The following is a 13658-nucleotide window of genomic DNA, read 5'->3' on the forward strand; positions in this document are numbered from 1 at the left end:
ACAGCCCTGTTCCCAGCCATCACTGTCCATGTATTATATCTCAGTGAGCACTGAAATACAGACTCTGTTCTGCACATAGCACAAACAGCCATCACAAAGTCCCTGCTAAATCTGCCAGCTACAGATACCTCCATGTCTCTTCACTGGCTGACCCTCCCACTTGGAAGGAGCATAAATCCTTGGAAAATGAAAGTACTGAACACCTGAGCTGTCTGTCCCTTGTTTAATCCCAACAAACCGCCACATGCTCAAGGGGCACTTGCAGAACGGCAGAGCACCAGCAGCTCCAGTAGGTAATTCCAGCTCCTGGTTCACACTGCTGCTTTTTTCGAAGCCTTACGCTGTTGGGATGGGACAGCTGGAGCCAGCACCCCAGCAGGAAGACCTGAGCAGCTGGGGCTGAACTAATTGAATTAGAGAGAAGTGCCAACTGCCCAGTGGTGCCCCAGCCCTTTGCCTCTACTAGGGCTCCCTCCAGCATCGTGCCAGCCCTGCTACCCACCTTGGAGCGTATCTAGTTCACAGCACAAAACTCATCCAACACCCTGAGGAGGTGATTGCTCTGTCTGCTCCAACAGGCCTGTTTTGGGCTGGTCACTGTCGTGTATTTTACTCAGACAGGCTGTCTGATTCCAGTTACATATAACATCTTGAGCATGTGATGGACAGCGTGACTGCAAGTGTAGGGGAAATAAAAGTCTTGCAACTACTACAGGGAAACAAAGCTTTCAAAAATATGAAAAGTAGAATACAGAAAAATAAAGCTTGTTACTGAATATTTAACTCAAACAATGATACAATTGGAAAGATAATGTTAAAGGAAGATCCAGAAACAAATTTAACTCTCAGGGCTGTGATCAGAGCCTCCATATTAAAAGGTCATATGTAGTTGCTAAATAGACAATTAGAGCATGAATGGTAACTTTCAGGGACATCTGTATTCAAAGTAAAAGCAAATATCATGCAGTGAACTTGAAATGGTCAGCTAACCCTGCTTACCAAAATAAGGCAAAATGTGGAAAAAGAAAAAAAAAAAAAAAAAAGTAATTGTAAATTTCTGGGCATAAATTCTAATGACTTTCCACACACACACACCCCGCTTTTTTTCCCCTCTCTTTAAAGCTACATTTCCCTGTATTAGGTCTCCTTGCGTTTCTCTCTAAATCATCCAATAATCTCAAGGGGACTTTGGGTAGAACTTGAAGACACTGAAGGTTCCAGGAGAAAAAGCTTCGTTCATCTTTTTTAAAAATATACATTTTAAATTTCTTTAAACTTTTAAGTTTTCCTGATGGAACAGATAGAAATGCTCAGCACAATCATGTTACGCAATCACTTTTTGTTCTTCGCTTTCTCAGTACTTTTATTTAAATCCTGTCATCATCATCACAGAAGGTAGCTAATGAGTGACATTACCGTTTATAGCTCACAGACACAACTGAGAGCCATTTTTCTAGGTTTTTGCTGCTAGTAATTTTAAATAATTCAAATAACTCTCCAGCAATCAACATTCCAGCAAAGAAATCCATGGGCAGGCAAAAACTGACCTCTTCATGCCAACTCCTCAGGTCATGTTCAACTTCTCAGGAACTGTCCCCAGCTTTCCATTTGCATTTCTCCACTTGTGAACAGCATGCACCTCCTATGACATTCAGAGCCTTCTCAGAATGTGGATTATAAGCAATGATAACAGGTAGGTCATGAATATTTACTGAGAAAATAGCAGGCTGTATTTTCGAAAACCTTTGGTTTGCAAGGACTATAGTCAGAATTATAGCATACTTACCTTCAACATTAATGTGTCCTAACTTAAGGGGGAATATTTTCAACATTTCAGTTTAATATACAGATGGGCTCCATGAACCTAAAAATATCAGTAAAACATCCTCACCAGATGCGAAAGTAATAGTAATGGTTAAAATAATGTGGCAATACCTCTAGACCAACTCCCAAACAGGGGGAGAGAACAAACAGACCCTGCCCTGACACTAGCTTTGGCCTTCTCACCTTTGTGTATCGATTAGAATTTCAGTCTCCTTTGTCTTCTTTGTACAGTTAACAGAACTAAGAGTTTTTTTGCAGGATAATGTAAGTGAATCCAAATTAGAAATTGCTTTCCAGAGTCTTATTTCCATCTCTACTGGTTGTTAGCAATTAAAAAAAAAAAAAAAAAGGCATAACAAACATTAACAGTTATAGCTATCTAACCATGTATCCTGATTGAGAAAGCTAAAACTAAGGTTATCTTTCAAACTCCTGTACATTAATGTGTATTTTGGGCCTAGCCAAAATCCCACAGCACAAAATCAATATTCTAAATTTTCTGAAACTTTGAGTTTTGGAAAAGCTGTTTTTTCTTAGTTACTGGCTCGACCTTCCCAAAATTAATATTAACAATAGTAATTATTATTATTACTCTTATTATTATTGTTGTTGTAGTATGAGGAAGAAGACAACTCCTTTTACTAACCATCAGCAATTACATGACAACGTACTTTTAAGTAATGCACCTCTAGATGCAACATCACGCAGTCCTGATAATCACAGATCTGCATCTCTACCTCCTAGCTCAGTAGATATTAACCCCATCTAAGTATCAGACAAAATTCCTGGTTTAACTATCCTCCACTTATGAACTAAGTCACTGACAAGTCTTCTTGATGGCCTTCAAAGAATAGAAGAAACACAGGTACCACAGAAAAATATTGTGGTTTAGGACAAAAGGTTTAAAATAGTGTTACAGAATATCGGTTTAATTGGTGTGTATTTGTGGTACTTGCAAAACACTTAAGGAATACGGATTTCTCTAGGGACATAAGACATATTGAGGTTTTGGGTTTGTTTTTCTGAGGGAGTATGACTTATCCTACAGGCACAGTCAACATTATTCCCGAAGTGTCCAGTGAGGTCTCTACTAAAAGCAGGTAAAAGTTTTGCAGCAAAACTACATTTCAAGTAAAAATGAAGTTTTCACTTAATTATGAAATTTTAAAGGTGTCCCTGTTCCCAAAAACATTAAGAAAACCTCACACTGAAATGAACAAGCAGCCTTTCGCAGTGTTTCATTAAGGCTCAGTTCAATGTTAAACATAATCTGGTGAACAACTGTGGTGCCGGTATGTCCACCCTGCAGACAGACCCACCCTCTAACTGGTGCTTGTCCGTCAGTTGCCTTCAGCAGGACACCATAGACCTCAGTGTGCCAAACCAAGGCCCTATTTCCACACAATTCTGCACTGCTGACTTCTGAATTCTTTTGAAAATGTGGCCCTGAAATAACAGTTGAAAACCTAGGGTTGAACCTTTTAAATCGCATTTTCTTACGACACTCAGATTTTGCAGTAAACATCATGTATACAATTGCTTTGCAATAAAAAACTCATAATGGTTATTTTTAACTAGTCCAGACATAAACCGAAAGGAGACACGTGGGCTGGATCATGTTGAGAACAAAGGAATTTCTGTCAGTGCTTCAACTTGAGTGAGTCGAGTCATAAATCTCCAAAATCGTGGACACCACTATAAGTCTTTCTGCTTCATCTTTTCATAGCCAATATGACTTTTTTGCTAAAGACTCTGTGGCCAAAACACCAGTATATCATTAAAAATAATTTGATATGAACCTGAGGCTGAGAATAAATGTGATTGGAGTACACAGGGGGTTTTTTTAGCATCAGGTGATTAACTCCGTGGACAAATCTTCAGGTATGTCAGAATCAGGCAAACATTATCAAGTATTTCTTTAAAGACATAATTACAATAACCACCACTCTTAAACTGAATTCGAATAAGAAAAAATCCAGGTTGCTGCTGTTGTGTAATTGCTGGATTGTGTCTCCTGCTGACTTCAGTAGGTTTTCATCATTTAAAGTATTTGTTAATAGTTAAGAAATACAGTGACTCTTTTCCATGGCATGATTCAAGTAAAAACTGCATGAGCTCCTTGGAAAGAAAAATATATGTTAGCAAGTGAGCTCTCAAATACAACAGAACAGTTAGAAACAGCAGAGAAACGTTGTATTAGTATTCTTCCTAGTCAGTGTTAAAGAAAAAAGAATTAACAGAATGCATTAATGAGGATGTACTAAGCTATAAACACTAGGCTTCAGCCCACTTTTCACTTGGGGGATTGAACATTTTCCTTTGTTTACAATTCTGCTCTCTCATTTACCTGAAATAATGTCGGCACCAAACCACCAATCCCAGTTGTTAAGAGTTGACAGAAGGCTGTTTATGATCAATGCCTCATTTTTTTATTTCTTTTTTTTATTTCAAGATTCAAGGAACTTCTGTATTAGTTAAAGAATAAAAACCAGTTTATTTTCATGGCTTTCTCTGCTAAGATTTCTTTTCCTCAAATAAGATTGAAAATATGGCTTGTAGATACTCTGTTATTGCTTTATTTTCTAATGCATCACATCACACCGGATTATAGGGGGTATCGCTCAAATTAAATTTACTCCCGAGAGATGCAATAACTTTCAATCAAACCACAGGTACTCAGTGTCCTTCAGGAACAGGCCTATAAAGCAGGATGAATGAATGAGGGTGAGCACAAGCACTTTAAAACTACTGATCCAATCAGCTGAGGAAGAACAAATTGCCAATGCTGGATGCAAATAGTTACAGTCTTAGAAAAACTATTTTGATTATCTGAACAACTTGCAAATTACGTGTGATCCCAGAGGAAAAAAAAATAAATAAAGGCAAACCGAAAACATTTCTTTCCAGATCCAGATTCAAATGGCCCACATTCAGAAATGCCTGAGTACTGGCTTAATGTTATTACACTAGGAATCAAGAATAATAAATAATTAAGAAATTATGTTTAGCTTTCCCATTATGCGGTTTCCAAGCTGCTTCTGACTGGCTGCCTCTCACTCACTATATCCAGATGCAGGGAAAGGTGATAAGTAGGGAAAGTGGAGAGGTGCAGACAGCCAGAGGGCAAAACTCCCACCGGGAGAGAAACCCTTTATGATTGTTCCTGTACATGGGCTAAAGCTGTTCCCACCAAACACTCAAATCACTTGCACCTTTCCAAGAGCATGATGTATTTAAGGGTCGTTCTCACTGCTGACCACAAGTTGCCTTCAATTAATAAAAAAATCCCTGGATACTAAAAGCTTCTGATAGCACAGTCTGAGTCCACCCCATCCAAAGGGCCTGCTTAACTCTTAAAGGGCCTCTTAATTCTTAACAGTGTTAAAATGGTCATCATTCATGAGTTTGTCCACAATCTACTGTGGTTCATTCTTTCGGAGTTGCTTTGTCACACAGGAAGGTATCTATTGCTCCTTTGGATGATCCCAATGTTTTTTACTCGAGCCTAGTGCCTGCTGGGATATTTCATACTTTTATTATTCTCAGCTTGAAAACATGCTTCCTAAATTATTTTTTATATCTGTTGATACTTAATTGACATCACCTGTCCTGGTCTGGAAAAAACAGTTCAGATTGGTGTTCTGTGCCAATAAATTTTTATTGGTTTGTATTACATATTTGACTGTTGTTTTTCTAAGCTCTACTAATTTTTTCATAGGTCCTTATAGCTCTAAAATAAATTTCCTTCCACTGAAAAATGAAAAAACAACCCTACACTCCATGTAACAACAAGTTTATAGATCTAAATGAGTCAGCAAAAGATGAAATTAAGAATTATTATTTATAATTTAGAGCAGATGTGACCTAAAACTTCTACTAAGAATTGATATGCTTGCTCTTTAGAAGGGCTGTGATCCATATCCCTTGTGCTACAAACATTAGGAGTCTTGTAGAAATTTGCACGTATGAATAATTCCATATGCAAAAGTATGCCATAGAATTTGCTGGAAATACACATTCATGTGTAAAGTTAATAGAGTTACTCAGGAATGTAAATTTACTTACGTGCATCACTGGTTGCAGGTCAGGAAGATAATGCTACATATTCCAGTCCACACGATGACAACTTGCTCATTTAGCACATATTGTACATTTCAGTACAGTACATCGGGGTTACTTTTGACATGAAAAAAGGATTTGAATCATAATTAGTCAGCACAAATTAAAAAGTGTTACGAGAAGGCACTAGCTCCTCTTGCTCTGAATCTCGTGCTTGATTATATCATAAAACAGTTGCTGCCTCAACAGAGACTTAGATTTTTATCAAACTAGTTCCTCTAAAAACAAACACAGCTCACCTCTCTACAGTAAATCCTGGAGAATTCAGCAGGATGCATACACAATAAGTCTCTGGAAAACAGAAATGATCCCTTACTATACATCTGAGGATGCACCAGTGCAAGAAAGGTACCTCTTAATGGAGCCTACAGTACAAATAACAGGCAATAAAAAGGAAGAAAAAAAAAAAAAATATAGATACAGAAGTTGCTCATGAAACAAAACAATTTAGATGAGAATTATTTCACGTTACATACAGGGATATAAATTTTTCTATATAGATACAGAGATATAAATCTATATATGTATATATAAATACTTAAAATATTATTTTCTATTAAATTCTTTGTGTAAAGTCCAAAGCAATTCACTTTCTGCAAGGTTAACATTTTATACTTCAATTCATGGCACCCATCTTTACATTTAATGAGCAAAGGTTACAGAGCTAAAAATACCTCCTTTCATTGCTTATTAACTCCATTCAGGTAAAAAACAAGCAACCTCAGTTTCCATTGCACACAAAGGTTATGAGTATTCAGCACCTCCAGGAGGGGGACATGGGGTCTGATTCTTCCTGAATGTATGTATGTATATGTGTAATATGTACCATGTGTGTAAAGTACATCTTCTAGTGACTTTGGAAAAGTTGCAGATATTGAGTATGAAGAAACCTGACCAGGCTTATACACTATTCAGTGTAAGGAATAAGGTTTGTGCCTGCAAGTCTATTAGCACAAACAGGTTTTGTGCATGCAGTGCTGATCTAAGAATGAACCCTTCAATAATTGGTTTTTATTTTCTTTTTTATAAGTTATCTTGCTACCAGTTGAATACTATATTATTTATGTCACAGGAGAATGCTATACCAATTCAGCTGAGTGTTGTTTTAAACTTAAAGTGATGAGGGAAATCCAGTAGCCTTAACTTTTATTGTAACCCCCCACTTAATCTCAACTGCCTCCAGTTACGTGAAAGAAGAAATTATAAAATGTGGCAATGATCTTCTGGACTCTAAAGTTACATTACCTTTGTAATTAAAGCGATATTACTGTGCAGTGAACCAGCTTTGGTTTACACTCCAGAATAGCCTATAAGCTTGCAAGAGCCAGTCTGTTTATTCTTTTGGTACACAGGTATAAATATTTCTGCAGTTTGCCAGGTTTATCAGGTGAGACTGAGAAACATCTGCAATGCACTGGTTTTGCAGCCTTAGCAAACAGTTGCTGTTCGTAAGATGTGCAACGTATGCCTGTTCAAAGATTCATCCCTCAGTTTCAGGTTTCTGGAAATGCCGTAAATTTTACTCACCAACCCGCAGACCAAATCCTGCCTCATGAGCAAGAGGTACACACAGTCAAGCAGCATCAATCTGCCAGAGGCGCAAAGAATGAGTCAGCTTTTTTGGAGCCAATCCATAATGCTGGATTCAAAGACTGAGGTTATGCTGCACCATGCCATATTTTCCCTGATTTAAGCCACTGTCATAACATTTGCCCACATGCAATACTTCCAATACATTCATCACTCAGCCCATCACTCAACACATTTCTCAGTGAACTTTCCTGATGAACAATATCCTTCTCTCCAAGTAATATTTCATTATTCGCATTGTAAGCACATCCATTGCTGGGCATATAGAAATTACTACTGCTGGCCCATTTTATTTGTACTTGTTTAAAAATTATCAGAACCAAACCTCAAGTACAGCTAACTAGAAAACAGTCTGTGCAAGAGGCACAAGGAGTCCTGGAGCCTACAGCTAGTTGTAAAGGGTAAAACATGATTTATTTGACCGGATAGCATATATGCCAATGCTGGGTGTGCCACAGTCAAATGTCAACAGCCACAGTAGTAAAAGTTTTATTTTAAATAAATCAATAGAGAAATGTAGCAGAATGTCCTGAAGGCTAGTATTTTCCACTGCACCAGTGGGAACTGGTAAAACAGTGCAGACTGGTACAGGAAAGACAGCACAAAGCAGTTAGTGTGAACTAGTTTGGAAAACGCAAAAACAGGCAGCACGCATCAATGCTAATTTAAACACTTTCAGTTTGAAGGATTCAAGAGGTTGTGGACATCCATGCTAGGATGATTTGTAGAGCCATAACCACTGGGAACATCTACTAGTTCTGTTGGAAAGAGCCCCACACACAGAGGACACAAAAGTCACTTTCAAGCTCAAAAGCCTAACTGTGGGCATCTAAACCAAAGACATACCAGAACTGGGTGTGTGCCTTCCTGTAGAGCACCGCACTCTGCTGCACAGACATACCTCATATAGCATTTGATAAATCATATACGAGCTGTAATTCTCCATTTCTTAGGGACTGCAAGACACTAGTATCCTAAAAGGCTTTTGTAAGGACAAATGCAGTAAAGATAATGACATCACTCAGACATGAGGAAGCAGAACATGCATAGATATCTTTCACAGATGTGTGTATAGAGGACAGCTGTCAGTATAAATGAAGTTCTTTTCTTCTTTGCAACCCGTATGTTGATCAATGTCCTTCTCCTTAGGGAGAATTAAACACTCCTTAGGAGCAATTTGGAGCAAGCAGACCCCTTGTTCTCAGATGACTTTTCTATGGAGACGTGTATCTGTTCAGACAAGACTACAACACAATCTCCAGGCAAGAGGTGTTGCTAATACTGCCTGCAAGCCAAGTTTCATGGCTTGCAGCACAGGGTGGGTAAGAGGTAAGTCAGAAAGAGACATAAGTGAATACTCCTAAGGCTACAACACAGCTTCTGCTTAAGAAAACCTTTCCTCCTCCACATCTTGACATCTCAGCTCTGAGTCAAGTTGTCACAACAGTGTATGACTTGCTCAAGATGCTCTTTCCTTACTTTGTATCTTTCAAACAAGGTTGGAGATGACCATAATTATTCACCAAAGCCTTTGCACATTTAGGGCTGACTCTGAATATTTTGTAAATTCTAGTGAATGTCATGTTTACTTCCTCTCAAAAAGTCCGTTAACTATAAACAGTTTGTAAGTACATACTGCATACACAGGTATCCTACAGAAGGAAAGATAGCATGATGGCCAACAACCTTTAGGATAAAAATGATTTATAGAAATGTGAACTACCATTTAAGCAACACTATCTTAATCGATTCATTAATAGTTAGGAAAATCTGACAATCATTTTAAGCTCCAACTCTCTCCCCTTGACTATTATGACTACAGGCCTTTCCCATTTACCAGTTTACAAGGGAGACACTGGTGCCCTAGTCATCCCAACACAAGTCCTTGTTGAATGCTCTTTTAAAAGAAAGTGCTGTGACTCCCTCCAGCCCCAGCTCCACATCCCTCACCAGCTCTTGCACCTGACTCTCACCACTCATGGCAGAGCATGACATTTGTCTGTCCATGCTGAGCTGGAGAAGAGGCAGAAGGAGATGCAAACCGCCAGCAGCCTCTCCTCCATGCAGATACTAATACCAGTTAGAGTCCCTGTGGATGGCCTGTAGTTCCTTAAAGGTTTCATTGGATATGGCAAGGGGCAAGACATAACAGGAGATGAGCAGAAATAGTTCTGGAAGGAAGCTAGAAGTCTAAGAATAAAAACTATGCAATAGAAAATGGAAAAGAGTATTAATGAAATTTAAAGCATGCTTCTGGTGCACCAACAGTACACTGTTCAGTTATGTCATTGACATTCATGACTATAAAACCATTGTTGTCCTCATCTACATAAAAGTCTACCACAAAAATTTTTTAAAAGACTGAATTTTTTAGTCTAAAGATGCAGTCGTTTAGATAGATGCCTGTAAAGACTAGAAGGTCATAGGATAAAGTAAGAACAGAGATACAAGATGAACTATCCATGACAAACAGGTTTGAATGCAGAAAGTGCCTAAAGAGGAGGAAAAACACAAGATGATTTCTTTCACTTGGACTTTCACACAACGGCAGCCACTGCACTGACATCTGCACTGAGACCGTCCTGTAGAAACTCTTACATACTGTAAAACATGCTAACTGTAAAAAGTCAGTGGTCCCAAGACATGAATGGAGTGCAAGCCTTCATGTGATGCATGAGGAGTGTCTTCATGCTCTTTCTATAGCCTAGAGAGAATGGAGAAGCAGTTCTTCTCCTTGCAGGTAAATGCTTGCGTGTCTCATGCAGAAACCTAAGGAAAGAAAAGATGAAAACTGTCAGTATATTCAAGCATCTTGCTCCAATAAAAAGGTTGATTGAAGCAGCATCTGTTCACTGCCCCACAGCAGGGAGCAGTCAGTTCTTTCTGCCTTTTTTACCAAGTTCTGCCTGACAGGGCATATAGGACTGCAGGTACCAGAACATGTTTCTCTTTTCCCTGGAAAGTTCCCCAGGGCATCTTGGACTGCAGGTACCAGAATGTGTTTCTGTTCTCCCTGGAAAGTTCCCATTCAATCCCGTATCTACAAAATTTTCATAGCCTTCTCTTTCTGTGTGCCCTGTATCATCTCCTACTAAAGCTCTGCTTTACATAAATGCACTGCTATGAGCAATTGAATTTAGACAGTGACTATAAAACCCCCCGAAGATTTTCCTTAAGACAAAATCATTAGCTTACTGAAAATGTTAGAGGTCACCTCTGGCATAAAAAGTAATGTGGCAGTAAAGGGGTTAGTATCTAAAGATACATTCAAATCCAATGAATGATAATAATTTAGAAATTGGCAACCATTTTCCAAATCTCCTGTATAGAATACAGCTATTATTTCTGTGACTGCCTCTTTAAGGAGGTGAGTTACAGAAGTAGGAGATCTCTTGAGAGAAGTTATAATAAATCTTTATCTTTTAAAAAGGAAGAAAAATCCATCTATGAAAAGGCTTCAAGGCAAAATGCTACCTGACTTTTTAGATCCAAACTCTATTTATTAGAAGAGAAGTTGTTTCCAGGTGCTTGATGTTACATGTTCTGAGCAGTGGGAGTAGTGATGCTGCCCCAGGGGAAACATCTTCCACTCTGGCATTGTTGATCTTATTATAAAATATGGTGTAATATAAATATATATTACTATATATATATAAATATATAGCTATATAGAGAGATATATATTATAAAATATAGTGTAGTATAAATACACAAAGTCGTGTCAATCAGACAGGTACTATTCCAAAATATAAACTACACACCATACACAAATACAGTAGTGCTGTGTAGCACAGAAGAGAGAATCTGATCAGCAGTATCTGATTCACAATAGATAAGTTTAATTCATTACGACCTCTGTATGGGGACTGAGGTGTCAGCATCTACATCAAATCCCTGAAAGGGAGCAAGGTTTTCCTGGTTTGATTTGCTTTATGTTGTTACACTAAGCTCTTCTGTTATTACAATAAGATTTTTTTGTTGTTACAATAAGCTCTTTTGGGTTTTGTTTTATAACCAGTTCCTTCAACCTTCAAGAACAAAGACAATATTTCTGCTGAAATACATGATCAACTTAGATAGCAAAAGAGAAAATTCAAGATTTACTGCATTTTTTTCTAAACCTGTTCCAGTAAATAGTCTTCAGAACTTTGATCTCTGACAAGTCTGTCGGTTTTGCTAACAAAAAAAAGCCAAACGGGAAGCAAAATAGAGCAGCTGAGATCTCAAGATTCCACAGATGTTTAAATATACCTGACATCACTGAAAATTATCTCCAAAAATTGTAAGCACCCCTATAGGAACTACTAGAAGCTTTGTGGCTGGAAGAGGAGTTGAAATACAGATGAAAAAACCTCCAGTATGAAGGAAATGAGATAAAAGCTGTTTTCTAGACACACATAAAACTCATAGCCAAAATAATAAAATATTTTCCCACTGATCACATGGAAACTAAGCCTTTTATTAATTCTTCTATACCACTGACAGCCCTGAGATGGAATTTTCCACTTCATAACAGTAGGGTTGAACAAAGAACTGGTACAAAGTGGTCCTAGAAAACAAAGAGAGACTGCGGCTTTCCAGTAAACAGAGGAGAAAGGACAGATTCTGATCACAAGCATGTGACACTGCCATGCACAGTAGCAGGTTTCTGAAAAGCACAACAGCATCTGCTGGGTAGTGAAGAGTGGTTTGTGTCAAAATGGTCAACAATATCCAAGGTCTCAAGTGAACCACCTACCAGGAAAGCTGTACTTACAGTTCCACCTTGCTGGAAGATGTAACTTCACTGCCATTCAGAGGAAGAGAAAACAAGGATATGGAAAGAGAGTATTGCTTCCTTAGAGGTGAAAACTGATGAATCTAGGCAAGGACAAACACGAAAAATGACTTTCTGTGAGATTAAGAAACTCAGCTCATACAGTAAATCATGAGTCATTCCATCCCTCACTAATGACCAGGTGCCTTGGTGTGCTGAATAAGGTTTTGGTTTGCATCTAGTCAAATATTTCCACAAGCCAAGTGTTTTTTTTGCAAGAACAGTATACATCATCCCAAAGAAATCATGACTCTGCATTGATAATTTAATAGACTGATCTCATATAAAACTTAGAATCTCTCAAGCCTCTTGCTCAATTCATCCTGTGCTTTTGAGTTCACATACTTGCTTAGAAAAATAATGGAGGAGGGGGAATTGTAAATACTTTCAAATGTAAAGTCATTGGAGTAAAAATACATAGCACGCAGTTCAATAAAGACAAGTGCAAACTGTTACTCTTACACAGGAAAAATCAGGTACAATCAGGCCTCCAAAAAGGGCCAAGAGAATTAAAAAGTTCAGGAACTGTCCACAGTCAACATTCACATTGTGTCCTTTTGGGTACCAATGTTCAAGAAAGAGACTAACCAGAACGTGTCCAAAGAGAAAGCAAAACAAAAGAAAAAGTTGAGAGAATAGATGCCCTGAAGAAATATGGGAAAAGCTGAAGTTCAGTTTACTGAACTGGGGATTACAAAATACATAGTAACAATTTCCAGATATATAAAATGGAAAGGAATAAAATGTTATTTGTGTTCACTAGTGAAAGGAAAATAAGTAATGGGTTTAAATTAAGAAAAGAACATGTAAGGTAAGCATGATGGAGGAAAGACCTCTATAATTGGAAGCATAATTAGGCAATAGAATAGAGGAACATTTAGGAAGGTGATAGACCCACTTGACTGGGATGCTTTCAGGAACAGAGTATGCAAATATGTATGAGAAAGGCTCTCAGTATAACTGAATCTGTCTCAAAAGAAGGATGGACCATAGGACTTCTCAAGAACCCTTCCAGCCATATTTATCATTATTATATCATTTTACAGTCTGGGTACAAAGCTTTCACATTTGTAATTAATAGATACATTGAAGACATGTATTTTTATACCTAAGATGGGTCATGTACTTCTGTTCTTGGAAAGATTAGCTATTTTTTGGGAGAAATGTGAGATGCAATTAAGTTTATCTCAAAGTGAATGGAAGCAGCAGTTGCTACTGCCCATAAAGCCAGACACACATAATGCCAGTAAGAAACTGAGCTACGTGGAGGAAGAACAAGTATATTCACCGTGGACATACTGCAAATTCA

At 38.0% G+C, this 13658-nt stretch overlaps 1 long non-coding RNA gene across 1 annotated transcript in view; it reads right to left on the reverse strand.

Moving 5' to 3' along the window:
• Positions 1 to 6511: 6511 nt before the first annotated feature.
• The window catches only part of LOC139827738 (uncharacterized), a 40984-nt gene continuing 33837 nt past the window's right edge, over positions 6512 to 13658 (reverse strand). Inside the window, exons 2-3 of the long non-coding RNA XR_011738658.1 lie at positions 12290 to 12393; positions 6512 to 10302 (exon numbers count right to left, since the gene is read on the reverse strand). This is a non-coding gene — a long non-coding RNA (uncharacterized lncRNA). The remainder of the gene's footprint in view (positions 10303 to 12289; positions 12394 to 13658) is intronic.

This window comes from Patagioenas fasciata, chromosome 3 (genome assembly GCF_037038585.1).
Source record: "Patagioenas fasciata isolate bPatFas1 chromosome 3, bPatFas1.hap1, whole genome shotgun sequence".
In the NCBI taxonomy this organism is placed as follows: Eukaryota; Metazoa; Chordata; class Aves; order Columbiformes; family Columbidae; genus Patagioenas; species Patagioenas fasciata.